The 18,392-nt window shown below is 39.4% G+C and overlaps 1 long non-coding RNA gene across 2 annotated transcripts in view; it reads right to left on the reverse strand.

Moving 5' to 3' along the window:
- Positions 1–18,392, reverse strand: part of LOC105466180 (uncharacterized) — a 119,533-nt gene that overhangs the window by 63,689 nt on the left and 37,452 nt on the right. For both annotated transcript variants that reach the window (XR_978031.3, XR_011607776.1), the window contains exons 3-4: positions 7,949–8,078; positions 2,646–2,726 (exon numbers count right to left, since the gene is read on the reverse strand). This is a non-coding gene — a long non-coding RNA (uncharacterized lncRNA). The remainder of the gene's footprint in view (positions 1–2,645; positions 2,727–7,948; positions 8,079–18,392) is intronic.

An 18,392-nucleotide genomic window follows, 5' to 3' on the forward strand; every position in this document is an offset into this window, starting at 1 on the left:
CCTTTGACCCCTCTACAGTCCTGGGTTAAAGAGTCAGATTAGTAGTCAACATTTTAAAACTAGGATATCACTGGAATTTCCAACTTCTCTGGTTGAAATGGAAAGACCCAACATCAGGCTTGTGTTTTTGCATGTCTATAATTAATTGGAGTTCAGCAGCAACTCCCACATGAAACTGGACATGTAGTTTTTGTTTCCATAGGTCCTCACCTGCTTTACTTCATTTATAGACTTTCCATTTGCATTTGTAACCCCTGATTTGGAGACATTTAGGCATGCCTGTCCTTTTACCACCGCTGTTGTTGCTTTATGGGGAAATGTGGGGAGGTAAGGTAATCCCAAAGTGCTGGGATTACAGTGGTAAGCCACCATGCTTGTCCAGAAAAATATTATTAATTCAATTTTACAAATATTAATTTAATACCACAAATCGCTATGCAAGGCATATGGGAGGGAGGACACATGGGAATAAGGGCATGAGATACAAAAGACATGGTTCTTGCTCCCAAAAAATCCAGGAAAGGCCATTAATATTTATTTAAAAAGTAGTGAATTTGAAACGGAAACATAGTAGTACATATAAATAATTTGCAATCACTTGCTAGATTAGAGGAAAAGAAAATTACATGCTATCGGATTTCATCATGAAAACTGTTTTCTGTGGATAAACAAAGATAATAAGAAAATGGTGAATACTGTCAGTTTTCTGAAGGAAACTTTTGAGTAGTTGTAAAGAGGTTGATAGTACTTGTTCCCTTGGAATCATGCTTCTTAAGGTATTTTTAAAATAGTTTGAACCATTACATTCTTTTTCTGTATTTCTTTTTAGGGACCTAAAGAGGGTGGAGTGGAGGCAGAAGACAGAAGTAGGCAGGGAAATAGGAGAAAAGAGTAAAAAGAGAGAATGATGAGAAAGGGTTAAAAAGGATAGTATATGTGTTAAAAGTAGATGTTTGAGTTGAAACTAATTGACATGAAAGAGAAATTGAGAGAGAGAGAGAGCAGCTGCTTATGTGTTCTTCATTTGAATATTGATGAAAATGCTATAGACACTTCTCTTATCAAGACCAACAATACCTTCACATTGGTGAATCCAAAGATCAATTCCTCAGTTCTCATCTGATTTCTTAGAGCCATTTGAAGTGGATAATCCTCCCATCCTTTAGAAATACTTTGGCTTTCAGGACACCATACATTGCTGGATTTTCTAACTTACCGGTTGCTCCTTGTCCATTTCTTCTGCTCATGTTCCCAATCTTAGTGCTAGGGGACTCTGAAGGGTCATTGCTTGGGCTCCTTTGCTTCTCCACAGACCCTTAGGGATCTAATTGCCTCATGGTTCTAAATACCATCTGCATGGTAATACACCTCAGCCTTGAACTTCAGACATTTGGATCCACAACATACTCAACATCTCCACTTGACTATCCCATAAGTGTCTCAATTTTAACATACACAGAAATAAATTTCTCATCTTTTTTCTCAAAGTGGCTTCTCCCTCAGTTTTTTCCACCTCAAATAATGGAAACTCCATCCATTTGGTTTAGGCCCCAAACCTTAGAATCATCTTTCACTCATTTGTTTCTCTCATCCCAATAATCTGAAAATTATTTATGACCTTAAAAATCCAAATTCATACTACTTCTCACTTCCATCACGTGTCATGTTTGTATAAGCCAGCGTTATCTCTTCCCTGGGTTATGGCAATAACTTTCAGACTTTCATTGTTATCTCAGCAACAGTCAATCTTCAACACACAAAAAAAGATAAATTATTTTCATCTAGGAGATCACGTACATTCTCTGCTTAAAACCCTGCAACAGCTCCTCATCTTACTTGGAGAAAAATTTAAAGTCCTTAGAATGGCCTCCACGCCTGTAAAACCTGGTAGCCCATTATTTTGCTGAGTTCATTTCCAAAAATTCTCTCTGCTCACTATATTGCAACCCTACTGCCCTTTTTGGTATTCACCGAACATTCTAGACAAGCCACTGCATCAGGCCCTTTGCATTTACTGTTCCCTGTGGTTAGATTGCTTATACCATAGACATGTATTTCCATTATTTGCTCAAAACTTAGCTTCTCATTAAGACCTTTCTGAACCACTCTATTTAAAACTGGACTTTGTCAACCTGCAAGTCACCCCCAATCTCTTTTTTCTTAAAATCTTTCTCTAAAGCACTTATTACTATATTACTCTTTTAATATGTAATATCTTCATTTTGCTTGCGTTTTTTTACACCTCCACTAAAATGTAGGCTTCCCAAAGGAAAGCATTTTGTCTGTTTTACTCACTGCTCTATCCCCAGTACTCAGAATAATATTTTACAAATAGAGGTTCAATAAAGATTTATTAAATTAATGAATGAATAAAATGAGGAAGTAGTGTGACTAGTTCTTGGATCACATAGCTGCCTCGTTTAAATTCCAGGCAGCATCATGGCTTCAGGAGAATCAGTTTCCTAAACCATTGCTATGGTTGGAATGGGTCTCCCAAAATTAATGTGTTGGGACCTTAATCCTGAATGCCACAGTGTTAGGAGATGGGACCTTTTGGGGAAGTGTTTACATCATGAGGGCTCCACCATTATGAATGAGTTAATGCCACTATAGAAGGATTTGGTGAGGGAGTGTGGTCCCCTTACCTTTCTATCTTCTACCACATAAGGACACAGCAAGAAGACCCAATGCCAGCACCTTGATCTTGCACTTTCCAGCCTCCAGAACTGTGAAAAATAAATTTCTATTCTTTGTAAATTACCCAGTATCAGATATTCTGTTATAGCAGCACAAATGTAATAAGACAGCCATCAATTAGGATGCAGGAAGAAAGTGCAGGGCAGATTCCAATGTGTCATCATACTAGAACACATTTGGCCTTTTTCGTTCTTTTTCACCTGGTGGTGTGCCTTGCTCTATTCCCTCTCCACCCACCCCCCTGCTGTGGGGACATATGCATAAACTGAGAGAAAGGTAGTTGGTACAACAGTTAAGGGTGATGTGGGAGTCCTGCCACTTGCCTATATAGCTTTCTTGTGCTCTCTAGACTTGCTTGTGTCTGATACCAGTGGTACCACTTCCATCTTATGAGGATTTCTGTTGAGCCCTCTGAACCTTATGCCTTGATGGGTCTGGTGAGCCAGCCCCGGATGGGCATTCATGTCACATGGCCAGTTGCTGTATCATATCTAATACTGTATCTGTAATAGGGTTCAGTAGCATGCAAAGGAGCTGTTTTAGAATGGCCTAGAGTTCTCTGCAGTATATAGAATGGCCTTGCTACAAATACAGACCTACGTTTCTCCTAATACGATTTGCCATAAACTCTACATAACATACATTCTTAGCACAGGTACGTCTAATACTATAAGGCTTGGTAAGTCCGTGCCCCAAGTGTCAGGGTTGCTTGTACCCTATCTTAGATTTTTTTCAGATCGCTTTCCTGCTCTGGGACCCATTCAAAGCTGGAAGTCTTTCATGTCTCAGTAAATGAGGGAAAAGAGTATTTCCCTTCCTTCCTTCCTTCTTTCCTTCCTTCCTTCCTTCCTTCCTTCCCTCCCTCCCTCCCTCCCTCCCTCCCTCCCTCCCTCCCTCCCTCCCTCCTTCCTTCCTTCCTTCCTTCCTTCCTTCCTTCCTTCCTTCCTTCCTTCCTTCCTTCCTTCCTTCCTTCAGATGGAGTGTTGCTCTGTTGCCTGGCTGCAGTGCAGTGGTACAATCTCGGCTCATTGCAACCTCCGCCTCCCGGATTCAAGCGATTCTCCTGCCTCAGCCTCCCGAGTAGCTGGGACTACAGGTGCCCGCCACCAAGCCCAGCTAATTATCTGTATTTTTAGTAGAGATGGGGTTTCACCATGTTAGCCAGGATGGTCTTGATCTCCTGACCTTGTGATACGCCCGCCTCGGTCTCCCAGAGTCTTGGGATTACAGGCATGAGCCACCGCGCCTGGCTGGAAACAGTATTTCTAAGTGTGGAATACATTACATCCAGAGGCTAGAAAAACCTACAAGGCATTATGCTTCCTTCATAGTTGGTGCCAGAGGGCTGGGGAGAAAAGTTATGAGATGCTATAATTTGTCATTTACTTCGGTGGGGATGTCCCAGCATAACCCAGATCATTAGACTCCAAAAAATGTTCTTCAAGTGTCGAGCCCTTGAATATTCATAAGGTTTATCATTCTACCTTTTGGAGCATATGTGTCTTACCAAGGCTTTGTAGCATACTTCCACTTCTTATTCATACCATATAATTGACATATGTCATTGACTGAGAGGACTCATGTTCTCATCCAGGCACATATGGTTCAGGTCCCTTCAGACTATATCTTTTTTCTCTCTGTCTTTTATTGTTATTTTTAAAAATAATTTTGAGACAGCATCTTGCGCTGTTGCCCAGGCTGGAGTGTAGTAGCACAATCACAGCTTACTACAGCTTTGGTCTCCCAGACTCAACTGATCCCTCCACTTTAGCCTCTCGAGTAGCTGGCTAAAGTGACTACAGGCATGTGCCACCACACCCAGTTCATCTTTTTTATTTTTTGTATAGACGGCATCTCACTATGTTTCCCAGGTTGGTCTCGAACTCCTGGGCTCAAGTGATCCTGCCACCTCAACCTCTCAAAGTGTTGGGATTAGAGATGTGAGCCAGTTGGAAAAGAAGTATCTGACAGGTTAATATCAAGATACAATATGGCTGAAATTGTAATTTGCCCTACCACATATATATCTGGCATTGTAGCTGCAATTGCAGCTACTTGTTGAGTTGAATTTTGGGTTATCTATTCTCATCCTCCAGGATCCATTTGGTTTTCACAGAGGCATATCTTGGTTGGAAAAGGGGGAAAATACAGTTTCTTAGTCTTCTACTTGGTTTTTCCCACTGCAATAGCTCTTATCCCCACAGCCCATAGAAGCAACGTATAGGTTCTGACAATTCTCAGGTATATTTATTTCGATTATACATTCAGGGTCTGGGAGAATGACCAGGGAGTAGGTCCATGGACCCCAGTAGACTCATAATAGGCAGGACCTGGGCCAGAACTGCATTTATTACATGACTCCCATCTAGCCCTACTCTTAACAGGTATCCATGATAATACTCTGGGTCCCCAGATATCAATGTTAATTTAGACTCTCTTTCAAACAGTTCTTGAAATATTTGGATATTTATCTTTTTCCAATGTAGAATTATTTGAGTAAATGCCTTGAGATTCCTTTATGGATGAACTGATGGAATCATTATCAAGTAACTTTCCCATGGTATTGTGGAATCTTTTTCCCTGGGGATATGACCTTTCTGTCAGTCAATATATTCTAGGTTTGGGAATGGTTCCAGTCAGGATATTGGACAAAAGATTGTAAATTTTTATTGGGGTATCTACCATCAGCCTCTTGATCATCTGCCTTTGATTTCTTCTCACTGTATAATTCGAATGATACCCTCACATGATGCCCATCTATCTTGGGAATATTCTATTCTATTTACCAACTTCATTGTAATTTTCAGCTTAGCCTCTTTGACTACCACTTTGACCTTACTAGATATTATGAGAATGGTATCCTCCTTGCTTTTGTAATTTAAGTGGAGCCACCTGGCTTCTAAGAGCTGAGGATCCTCTCATCCTCATTGTTATCAGGGAGCCCAGTTCTTTAAAAGAATCTTTTGCTGCCCTGGTCTACCAAGGACAGCTGTCACTGAGCTTAAAGCAGCTTTCAGTAGCACGTTCCTTATCACTTTGGTAAATAGATTGTCCTCTATTCCCTTCCATGGGGCATTATTGACTTGTGCCTTTTCTGGGTTTATGTAGAATATCCAGCCTAGCAGGCCTTTTGATCACTCCCTCCACCATCTGTCACATTTCTACTTCATTAGGTACTGGCTACTGCTTTTTCCAGGCTACCAAGAGCCATCCTAGCAGCGAATTAGTACTGTCTCCTGGGGTTCTTGATGGGGTGTAAATCCTGTATCACAGGACAGTGCTCACATATTTGATGAACTCATCCTATTCCAGCTTCTTTTTCTGTTCTCCTTAATACAGAATCTTTGGGATGCTATCTCATATAAACTTTCCTGGCTTCTGCTGGCACATGCTAGTGAAATACTGCAGTTTCCTTGATATATAGCCCTCAGTTTCTCTTAGCAGACCCAGACCTCTCCCAGGTGTATTGTATTGTAACTTTTCCCGTGATCCAGTGGCCAGGAGGGAAAGCAGGTAGATCATGATGTGTGCCATTTTGCATAGCAGAAGCTTGAGCATCTTCTTCAAACGAAAGTGGCATGATGAATTCAGCATTTAAGAGAGAGGAATGGACCATTTATGAATGATTAAAGGGCTCAAGAGAAACTGAAGGAACCTAAAGATTCAATATTTTCCAATGCATCAGTCAATATGCTCCCATCCAAGTCTTAATGTCCTACTCCTTCCTGATCAGGACACTGCCCTTACTGTAGCAGATATGCTGGCATTGAAAATTCAGTCTTCTGTGCAGTTTTGCCTCTGTGAGGTCCTCAATGTTTTTTGTCCTCTGGCTGTAAGAGATGAGTATTTCTTTTTATATTATCAAGGAGGCCCTCAAGTTTTCACACCTCATCTTACATTGGTGATATTTCACCCTTAGACTTTCATTTTCATCTCAATTCTCCATTAGTGGAAATTTTAACAAGTTCTCAAAATTGCATAACCAGTGATAGGATTCTTACTCTGAGGCTAGGTGATCCTTCTAAATCTCATCTTATAGTTGTGTTCCTGGAACCACTTTGACAGATACTGTCTCAAGTTGACTTCCTCAGGAGACAAACTCCAAGATGTTGAGATTTGCATGCACGAGATTAATTGAAGAATGTGTTAAGTAACAACATCTCTGATGAGTGCGAGTTGCAGAATAGGGCAGAGGAAGAAGTAGAATTGTGATGCGGTTGCAAGAGAGGCCTCAGTTGACCCTATGGTGCGATATGGAGCTGTGCTCCTCTCTATAGTTGTCCTAACTGAGTGAAGACCCTTCCTACCTCAGCACCCTCAGTTATTGGATGCAGCTGCTCCCTGAGAGTGGGATGTGTAATATTTGATGAGGTAGCTTATTTTAGCCTAGAACAATTCCTGGAGAGAAACTCAGTTTTGAACTACCAACATTCTACACTTCTTGCAGCCCCAGGAGTGAGTGTCTCAGTCTTGAAGGAGTATTTGGGCAGTAAACCACAGAGTCTGCCTCTGTTCCCAATAGAGACTTGTTCAGTTAATGAGTGAATAGTCCTTTTTGGGTTATAATTGATTCCTTTTAAATTCTTTACAGCAATTAGCATGTCACCTTTAATATCATAATTACTTGATCAATATGTATTGAATGAACAAATGAAGGAATGAATTTTAGGACTATTATCCATCAGTGGCCATACGAGGCCTTAGTTAATATACTGGAGGTTTTAAATATAATCCTTCTGCATTGCAGTTTTCCAAAATGTGCTACTGTTACAATGAAGGGTGACGTGGGTTTACCATTTGTGTGAAACAATGACTGAAAAAAGTCACTTTGAAATGTGGTGGTGTGAGTAGACAACAGTTGAACCCAATTTAATTGCTGTTCTGCTCTTCAGTCATGACATCAGACCCATGAGTGCCTGGTTGATGTCAATTCATTGACATGTACCGCCTCAGATAGAGGCTGAGTCTTGCTTGCTGTGGAAATGCCTAACAGCTTTATTCTGAATGCTTAAGAGTATACCAGAAATGCTTTAAAATTCTTTCTTGGAAACAGATTGTTGGTAACTGCCTTATTTCCCCTCGAAATACATAGTTTGTCACCACATGCTTTAATTCTTCATTAAACAATGTCAACATTCCACTTGGTAGGAATAATTGAACCCTTTCCTTAGGTGTAATTATCCTGATGAAGGAAATTAGTCAACATAGTTACTTATGAAGGAGCCCTGCATTTGGAAGGGATTCAACTTACATGTACTATGTGGTAGAAATTTAGCTTGGCACTAGATTCAACTCAGCAATAAGTACAGCCTCACTGAGGGTTCCTTGGTTATTTGGTTGGCTTTTCCTTTATTCCTATAAAGGTGATGTCTCAGGAACATCTAGCACAAAGAACACAGCATGAATTAATCCCAAAGCATACATGCTATGCAGACACAAATTATGTGTACATATTATTTTTAAAAGTAATGAAAACACACATAAGAAATTAGATTTCTAATTTTGCTTTATTCTCTCCTGCCTGTTTGCCATCTTATTAAACCTTCAGATAATGTTGTACATCCACATAAATCTCTCCTATGTCATCAACATTTGGAGTTTGGATTTCACTAAACAAATATACAGTGAAGCAACTCTTTATTGGTTTGAGATCTGAAGCAATTTGTGAGGATGAACACTTCCTTTCAAATATTAAACTTTTTAAGCGATACCCAGACCATTCTCTTTCTGGGTAAAGAGGTAAATAAATTAATTCAAAGGCTTTTAAATCTCCATTGCTAAATTTTCTGGGGTGACAGGAATGTTCTATATCTTTATAGGAATTTGGGTCAAGCAGGTGTTTGCAATTGTCAAAATTCAGCTAATGATCACTTTTACATCAAAGAAAAAGACTCAAGACACATATTGAACTCCAATGCTATGTATTCTGAAGAATGTATGGAGAAGTACTGATGTCTGCAATGTAATTTGAAATACATCAAAAAATAAGATGGGTTGATGGATGAATAGAAAGATAGGTAGATGGAGAGTTACATGATAAAACAAGTAGAGTGAAATATTTATGGCAGAATCTAGGTCACATATATAGGTGTTCTATGTAAAATTATTTAAACTTTTCATAAAAAAAAAAAGAAAAAAATTGCCACTGGCAGTCCTCCTGCAGTGCCATTGAGGCAAACTTTGATCAAAATGGGCAGCAAGCAAATTTATCCAATGTTTATTTGGTACTTATCCTGGCAAAGCTGGTGCTGAGAATGATATTTTGCTGGAAGTCCATACTTAGTCTTACTCCACCCTTCACTGTGCTGGTGGAGCAGCTTCATCCTTTCCTTCTGATTCTTATTCCAGGAGGAAGAATGTGAGCAAGTGCATCCCAATGCTCTGGGATTCATTGATTCATTGATTGACTCAATCATCTATCCTTACGTTCATCCATCCTCCACCCATTTGTCCAACTTCCCTCCATCCATCCATCCATCCATCCATCCATCCATCCATCCATCCTTTCATTCTTCCTTCCTTCCATCCATATCTACTGTATTTCTGTCTTTGGTGCAAGAAATTTTAAAGGTTATCAAGACAGAATTCTTCAATTAGGAAAAAAAAAAAACATGGTGTTATGGGGATGTTAACATCAAGTCACTATTACTGAAAGTTCCACTCTGACCTTGTTTATTCACTCTGTCAGACAAAATCATTTCAAAACCAGAGATGTGATATAAGATATATGAAAATATACTTGTCGGCATCTGGAACACTTCAAAAGTGGTGCTTTTGATTTTTCGTGGCTATTTCCAAAGCCACAAAATATTCTAGTCATGAATAAAAAGCCAAGGCTTTCCTGTGGGAAACTTTAGAGGAAATCTAACAAAACTTTTCTCAATTGGAGTAAACCATTATATACTACTTAAAAGCATTTTAGTAGCATATAAAACCAAGCTAAAGCCTCTGAAAATCATGAGACCAAATCAAATGTTAAGTTTAGAATAGTCCCAACTGAATGCGTCTCACCCAGGTCCTGCCAAGAGAGTTACTGCTCCCTCCAGGGCTGTCTCCTTTTTTATTGGTTTTAATTAAGTTTTACAGGATAAATTAGTTCACCATATTTGGATAACATTTGCACACACAGATGAAAAGTCTTCTTCTTTTTTTTTTTTTTCCCAAATAAGTACTTTATTGCTGAAATAGCAGTCTATGGGATTCAACTACTATTAAAACTCTAGTCAATAAAATGGTCCAATGTAGCAGGAGGGAGAGAAGATGAATAAGAGAGTCAAAGAGAAAAAAGCAGAGCAGAGGAAATGGAAAGGAATAGAATACAGAAGAGGCAAGAAGAGAACAGAGAAAAACCAGGGAATGTAGGTGAAGCCATAGGGCTGTAAATAAGTTGGCTCCCTTAGTAACAGCCAAATGTGGAAAACTTACTGGCAGATATCGAACAAGTCTCTGATTCTCTTTGCTGCCACTCTGTAGTCAATAAACTGCTAGTTCAAAGTTTTCCTATCTTATTGTTTGCCATTGGAAATAAAAGTGCAAGGTACTCTGTAATCCTAAGAACCAACGATCCAGATTCCCATTCTTGGCCCTTCTATATCATCTAGAATAGAAAAAATATTTCTTTTAGCTATTCAGCTTTGGTATTAAAATGCTTGGATGTTTTCCTTCATCTGTATTTACCTCAGCTCAGGTATATAATTAAAAATACAAACAAACAAACAAAAAACTTTGTTGCACCAAAGATAGAACTAGAAGCTTACAGCCATAGGTCCTTCCACATGATGGTGCTCATCTTTCTGTTTCTTATTTTCTGTCTTAAAAACTGGAGTGGCTGTGACTGGGGTTTTAAAATGATTTGGTTGATCATACATACATATTTCTGATGGCATCACAGGATTTTAATGTTGGGAGCTATTTAAGTTACATGGTGCATTTCGGGTGTTAAAGATGAAGAGGGTATCGCAATTTGGTTATTCCTGGATGCGAACTCAGAGCTAGAGATGAAGGCACAGGAAATTTTTTAGTGAATGTTCATGTAATTGACATCTGTGTAACCAAAGAGAAGGAAGGAAGATTGGTCATAGGGAGAAGTCAGGCTGTGGTGAAGTCTCAATCAATGTCTTAGCCAACTCACAGGGCTCTGGAGCTGAGAGGACACTCCACAGCTGTTCCTTTTTCGGACCAGGGTTGGGCTTTTATGCTCCTGGATTGACCAGTCATTGGTTACTGACTCTTCTATCAAAGCAGCATACTGTTCGGTGAAAAAACTCTCTTTAGCAGAGGCACTTCCTGAATAGGGCTGACAACTGAGGTCACCAGCAGCACTCACAGCAGCTGCAGGTATAAATCCTGCCTTCCTAAAGGGGGAGTTTCTGGCACATTATGGCATTCACTACAGGGGGTATTTTTTTTAATGTTTATGTCCCCTGGTATGTGGCATCCATAATTCCGCTTGGTTCTTTGAGCCACCTCATAGACGTACAGTTCAGTACTTTTTTCAGTCTCAGCTTGGTTCTCTGAGCAGCAATAGCTGCAGCTTCAATTTTCCTGTAGCTTATCTTTCACCTTTGGTTTGAAATTGAGGAAGGCCAATGTGTCTCGTTGGAGAAATTCCACCTGCTCTGATTCCTAGACAAGGAAGGAGCAAACTATGACGCATCAATGAGCAATGTGAAGGTTCTGGATTGGTTTCCACTAATTTTTCTGATCTGTTTGCTAGTGCAGAAATAGATGAGGGTTACTTTTCAGTTTCCTGCTCATAAAGAATGTTAATATGAGTTTCAAGTCAATCCACTGGTGGATCTATATATTTTCCTTAGAGAGCTTAAGAAAGGCTCACTAAATAATATTCTTTTTCACCCATCAATCTGTGTTAGGAAGATGTATGACTGCTATCTAAGGTGCTGTCAGTGTGTTATTTTCCATGTTCCTCTTACATGTCAAATATAAAAATACAGGCTGTCAGTGTAAGGGTGATATGGGGCATTGTTCACAGAGACTGTGAAAAATCCTGTAGTGCTCCCTGATTCATCATTTCAACAACCTAATCATTTCATAGCCCCATCTAAACAAAACAGTTAAGGGCATTCCAACTTAGAGGGTACTGAATCCCGCTCGATTCAGAAAGGAAGGAAAAATCCTAAAGAAAAGAAAAATGTTCTAGAGAAAATAAGAGAAGCCTTGTCTTAGCCTCCAATTTCAGAGTTAACTGATCTTTTTCCAAAGGTTGTTTATCAGTTAATTATTCTCCATCGCACCTTGCACCCTGACATTTTGCCGAAGTGGCCGGGAGGCCTCGTTAAATCAGAATTTCTACTTTCGGCTCACCTGTCACAGCTAAAGCCTCCCTCAAATGCATTGACATCGATTAATATTTAATGATTGAATAGTAGAAATATTGGCTCAGCACTTTTTTCCTTTTTTTCCCTTGAATTGGAAAAAAGAGCTTTTAGAATGGATTCTACTTTATATATACCTAGCTCTAAATTTTTACAATGAGAAATTTATGTTTCCCTAGAAAAGGAAAATGACAGTATGTGCTCCAGGAAAAAGGCTTGACTGCAATGGGGAGAACTAACATTTAATGAACACCTGGTCTTTGCTAGGTAGTGTATGAAGTAGTTTTCATAGTTCATCTCTAATACAGCACCACTACAAGGTGGATATCATTATTTTTATTTTACAAATGAGGAAACAGGCTCAGAGAAGTTAGTGAACTTGCCTGAGGTCCTATATTCAAAGGCACAGTCAGTATTTGGATCATGAGTTGTTTGGTTAAATCGCGGATACCCTTTTCAAACAATTGTTGCCTCCCTGGGAGACAAGAAACGTGAGGCCCATTAAGTCAATGCCCTAAGGATTTGACTCCAGCAATCATTTTGGGTCTCTGTGACTCAGTTTTCCCATCTGCTAAATGGGCTATAAGCTCAATCTTGAATTCTAGTTTGGGCTCTTTTAGGAAAATTTTATTCCAGAGCAAGTAGAAAAGTATATAAAAATGCTAGGAAAAATTACAAAATGTATAGGATACATTTTCAGGGAGATCTATTGTCATAACAATGGCAGTGCAGAAGGAGTATGCAAAAGGGAAAGAGTGGGCTTTGGATTCCAACAAACCTAGATGAAGTCCTGCTTCTGTTACAGTGCAGTCACCTGGGGCATGTTTTGTAACCTCTTCAAGGCTCTCTCTCCTCACCAATGAAATAGGGATAATAATTCTTTCTTCTCAGTATTTTTATGAAACATAGGCTAGAGAAAGTGTTTAAGGGGCCTAAAATCATGTTTGGCACATAGAAGGCAACTGTGAACTCACAGATTGTTGTTATTATTAATATTGTTAATATTAATATTGTTATTATTAGTATTGAAAAGGACATAGCCATTATATCAACTTTCTTTACATGTGGAGGATGTGCAGATTTGTTACAAAGGTAAATGTGTGTCTCGAGGGTTGGTTGTACAGATTGTTTTATCACCCAGATATTAACCTCGTATCCATTATTTTTCCTGTTTCTCTCCCTCCTCCCACCCCCTACCCTCTGACAGGCCCCAGTGTGTGTTGTTTCCCCCATGTGTCCATGTGTTCTCATCATTCAGCTCCAACTTATAAGTGAGAACATGCAATATTTGGTTTTCTGTTCCTGTTTTAGTTTGCTAAGGATAATGGTCTCCAGCTCCATCCATGTTCCTGCAAAGGACATGATGTCACTTCTTTTTATGGCTGCATAGTATTCCATGGTGTATATGCACCACATTTTCTTGATGTAGTCTATCATCGATGGGCATTTAGGTTGATTCCATGTGTTTGCTATTGTGAATAGTGCTGCAATGAACATATACATGCATGTGTCTTTATAATAGAGTGATTTCAATTTATATTCCTTTGGGTTTACAGCCAGTAATGGCATTGCTGGGTCAAATGGTATTTCTTCTTCTAGGTCTTTGAGGAATTCCCATACTGTCTTCCACAATGTTTGAACTAACTTACCCTCCCACCAACAGTGTAAAAGCATTCCTTTTTCTCCACAACCTTGCGACCATCTGTAGTTTTTTGACATTTGATAACCACCATTCTGACTGGTGTGAGATGGTATCTCATTGTGGTTTTGATTCACATTTCTCTAATAATCAGTGACATTGAGTTTTTTTTCATGTTTCTTGGTCACATGTACGTCTTCTTTTGAGAAGTATCTGTTCTTTTCCTTTGCCCACTTTTTAATTTTCTTTTCTTTTAAATTTAAGTTCCTTATAGATCCTGGATATTAGACCTTTTTCAGATGGATAGCCAGTAAAAATTTTCTCCCATTCTGTAGGTTGTGTATTTACTCTGTTGATTCTTCTGCTGTGCAGAAGCTCTTTGGTTTAATTAGATCCTATTTGTTAATTTTTGCTTTTATTGCAATTGCTTTTGGCATCTCCATCAAGAAATCTTTGCCCATGCCTATGTCCTGAATGGTATTACCTAGGTTTTCTTCTAGGGTTTTTATAGTTTTGGGTTTTACATTTAAGTCTTTAATCCATCTTGACTTTATTTTGGTATATGGTGTAAGGAAGGGATCCAGTTTCTATTTTCTGCATATGGTTAGCCAGTTTTCTCAGCACCATTTATTAAATAGGGACTCCTTTCCCCATTGCTTTTGTCAGGTTTGTCAAGGATCAAATGGTTCTAAGTGTGCAGTTTTATTTCTGAGTTCTCTAATCTGTTCCATTGATATGTCTGTTCTTGCACCAGGACCATGCTGTTTTGGTTACTGTAGCCCTGTAGTATAGTTTGAAGTCAGGTAGCATTATGCTTGCCTCTTTGTTCTTTGTGTTTAGGATTGCCTTGGCTATTCAGGCTCTATTTTTAGTTCCATAAAAATTTTTTTAAAGTTTTTTTCTAATTCTGTGAAGAAGGTCCATGGTAGTTTAATGGGAATAGTTTTGAATCTATAAATTACTATTGGACAGTACAGATATTTTCCCAATTTTGATTTTTCCTGTTAATGAGTACAGAATGTTTTTCCATTTGGTTGTGTAATCTCTGGTTTCTTTAAGCAGTGCTTTGTAGTTCTCTTTGAAGAGGCTCTTCACTTCCCTTGTTAGGTTTATTCCTAGGTATTTTATTCTTTTTGTGGCAATTGTGAATGGGAGTTCATTTGCAATTTGACTCTTGGCTTGCCTGTTGTTAGGGTATAGGAATGCTACTAATTTTTGTACATTGATTTTGTATCCTAAGACTTTGCTAAAGTTGTTTATTAGTTAAAGAAGCTTTTGGGCTGAGATGATGGAGTTTTCTGGATATGAGATCATGTCATCTCCAAAAAAAAAAAAAAAAAAAAATACTTTGTTTGACTTTTTCTCTTGTTATTTGAATATTCTTTATTTCTTTCCCTTGCCTGAATAGGAGTGGTGAAAGAGAGTAACTTTGTCTTGTGCGGTTCTCTAGTTCTTTCAGATGTGATGTTAGGTTGTTAACTTGAGATCTTTCTAGCTTTTTATGTGGGCATTTAATGCTATGGATTTCCCTCTTAATACTGCTTTAGCTGCATCCCAGGGAATCTGGTACATTGTCTCTCTGTTCTTATTAGTTTCAAAGAACTTTTTTATTTCTGCCCTGATTTCATTATTTACCCAAAAATCATTAAGGAGCAGGTTATTCAATTTCCATGTAATTGTATAGTGTTGAGTGAATTTTTAAATCTTGAGTTCTAATTTGATTGTGCTGTGGTCTGAGAGACTGTTATAATTTCAGTTCTTTTCCTTTTGCTGAGAGTTATTTTACTGTAATTTATGTGAACAATTTTAGATTAAATGCCATGTGGTGAAGAAAATGTATACTCTGTTGTTTTTGGGTAGAGAGTTCTGTAGATACCTATCAGGTCCACCCAATTGAGAGCTGAGTTCAGGTTCTATATATCTTTGTTAATTTTCTGTCTCGATACGCTTTCTGTCAGTGGGGTGTTAAAGTCTCCTACTATTATTTTGTGGGAATCCAAGTTTCTTTGAAGGTCTATAAGAACTTGCTTTATGAATCTCAGTGTTCCTGTATTGGGCACACATATATTTAGGATAGTTAGCTCTTCTTGTTTAATTGAACCCTTTACCATTATATAATGGCCTTCTTTGTCTTTTTTAATTTTTGTTGGTTTAAAGTCTGTTTTTCCAGAAACTAGCATTGCAATCCCTGCTTTTTTTCTGGTTTTGATTTACTTAGTAAATGGTCCTCCATCCCTTTATTTTGAGTCTATGTGTCTCTTTGCATGTGAGATGGATATCTTCAAGACAACAAACTTATGGGTCTTGGTTCTTTATCCAGTTTGCCATTCTGTGCATTTTAATTGGGGCACGTAGTCCATTTACATTTACAGTTAGTATCGTTATGTGTGGATTTGATTCTGTCATCATGATGCTAACCGGTTATTTTGCAGACTTGTTTATGTGGTTACTTCGTAGTGTCACTAGTCTGTGTACTTCAGTTTGTTTTTGTAGTGGCTGGTAATGGTTTTTCCTTTCTATATTTAGTGCTTCCTTCAGGAGCTCATGTAAGGCAGGTTTGGTGGTGATGAATTCCCTCAGCATTTGCTTGTCTGAAAAGGATCTTATTTCTCCCTCACTTGTGAAGCTTAGTTTGGCTGAGTATGAAATTATGGGTTGGAAATTATTTTCTTTATGAATGTTGAATATGGCACCCAATCTCTTCTGGCTACTAAGGTTTCTGCTGAGAGGTCCACTATTAGTTTGGTGGGCTTCCCTTTGTAGGTGACCTGGCCTTTCTATCTGGCTGCCCTTAACATTTTTCTTTCACTTTGACCTTGGAGAATCTGATAATTATGTCTTGGGGATGAGTTTCTTGTGTAGTATCTTACTGGGGTTCTCTGCAGTTCCTGAATTTGAATGTGGGCCTGTCTTGCAAGGTTGGGGAAGTTCTCCTGGATGATATCCTGAAGTATGTTTTCCAAATTGGTTCTATTCTCCCAGTCTCTATCAGGAACACCAATTGGCCATAGATTTGCTCTCTTTACATAATCTCATTTTTGTCAGAGGTTTTGTTCATTCCTTTTTTTTTTTTTTCTCTATTCTTGTCTGCCTGTCTTATTTCAGAAAGGCAGTCTTCAACCTCTGAGATTCTTTCCTGTGCTTGGTCTGCTCTGCTATTAATACTTGTGATTGCATTGTGAAGTTCTTGTAGTGTGTTTTTCAGCTCTATTGGGTTGGATATGTTCCTCTCTAAATTGGCTGTTTTGGCTGTCAACTCCTGCATTGTTTTATCGTGATTCTAAGATTCTTTGCATTGGCTTACAACCTACTCCTTTAGCTCAGCAAAGTTCATTTTTATCCACATTATGAAGCCTACTTCTATCATGTTAGCCATCTCAGCCTCAGCCTGGTTCTGAGCCATTTTTGGAGAGGTGTTGGAGTCATCTGGAGGAAAAGGGACACTTTGGCTTTTTGAGTTTTCAGCATTTTTGCATTAATTCTTGCTCATCTTTGTGGGTTTGTCTACCTTCAATCTTTGAGGTTGCTGACTGTGATGGTTAATATCGAGTGTCAACTTGATTGTATTGAAGGATGCAAAGTATTATTCCTGGGTGTGTCTGTGAGGGTGTCGCCAAAGGAGATTAATATTTGAGTTAGTGAACTGGGAGATGCAGACCCACCCTCATTCTGGTGGGGCACCATCTAATCAGCAGCCAGCACAGCTAGGATAAAAGCAGGCAGAGGAACATGGAAGCACTAGGCTGGCTGAGTCTTCTGGCCTCCATTTTTCTGCCATGCTGGATGCTTCCTGCCCTCAAACATCAGACTCCAAGTTCTTCAGTTTTTGGACTCTTGGACCTACACCAGTGGTTTGCCAGGAGCTCTCAGCCACAAACCAAAGACTGCACTGTTGGCTTCCCTACTTTCGAGGTTTTGGGACTCAGACTGGCTTCCTTGCACCTCAGCTTGCAGATAGCCTATTGTGGGACTTAACCTTGTGATCATGTGAGTCAATACTCCTTAATAAACCCCTTTTAATATAAACATCTATCCTATTAGTCCTGTCCCTGTAGGGACGTAGTCCCTGACTAATACACTGAACTTTAGATGGTGTTTTTCTGGTTTTTGTTGTTTTCTGTTCATTTGTTTTTCTTTTAACAGTCTGGCCACTCCTCTGAAGGTGTGCTGCAGTTTGCTGGGGTTCCATCCAAACCCTAATTGCCTCAGCTTTTTCCTATACCTGGAGGTATCAACAGTGAAGACTGCAAAACAACAAAGATAGCAGCCTGCCCCTTCCTCTGGAAGCTCCATCACAGGAAGTTAGTGACCTGCTGCTGGCCCAAACATGCCTGTAGGAGGTGGCTGGACACTGCAGTTGGGAGGTCTCACCCAGTCAGGAGGAACAGGATCAGGGACATGCTTCAAGAAGCAGTCTGTTTCTGGTTGCTTTTTGGTAAGGCAGCTGTGCTGTGTTGGGCATCCCTTCAACCCCCAATTTTTCTGGGCTCTCCAAGGTCCACAGGCTGGACTGGCTGAGATGCTTGAACAGCCAAGGTGATGGCATGTGCCACTCTCTGGGCACTTTATCCCAGGGAGAAATTAGAACTCTGTCAATTGTAGAACAGGGGTAGGGGTGGCCAGAGGCCCTGGCTGGGAGGACCCGCCCTGTGAGGAGGAGTGAGGTCCCGCTTAAAGAAGCAGTCTGGCCACAGCATGACAAAACAGCCGTATTGTGCTGG

Source organism: Macaca nemestrina, chromosome 9 (genome assembly GCF_043159975.1).
Source record: "Macaca nemestrina isolate mMacNem1 chromosome 9, mMacNem.hap1, whole genome shotgun sequence".
Classification (NCBI taxonomy): domain Eukaryota; kingdom Metazoa; phylum Chordata; class Mammalia; order Primates; family Cercopithecidae; genus Macaca; species Macaca nemestrina.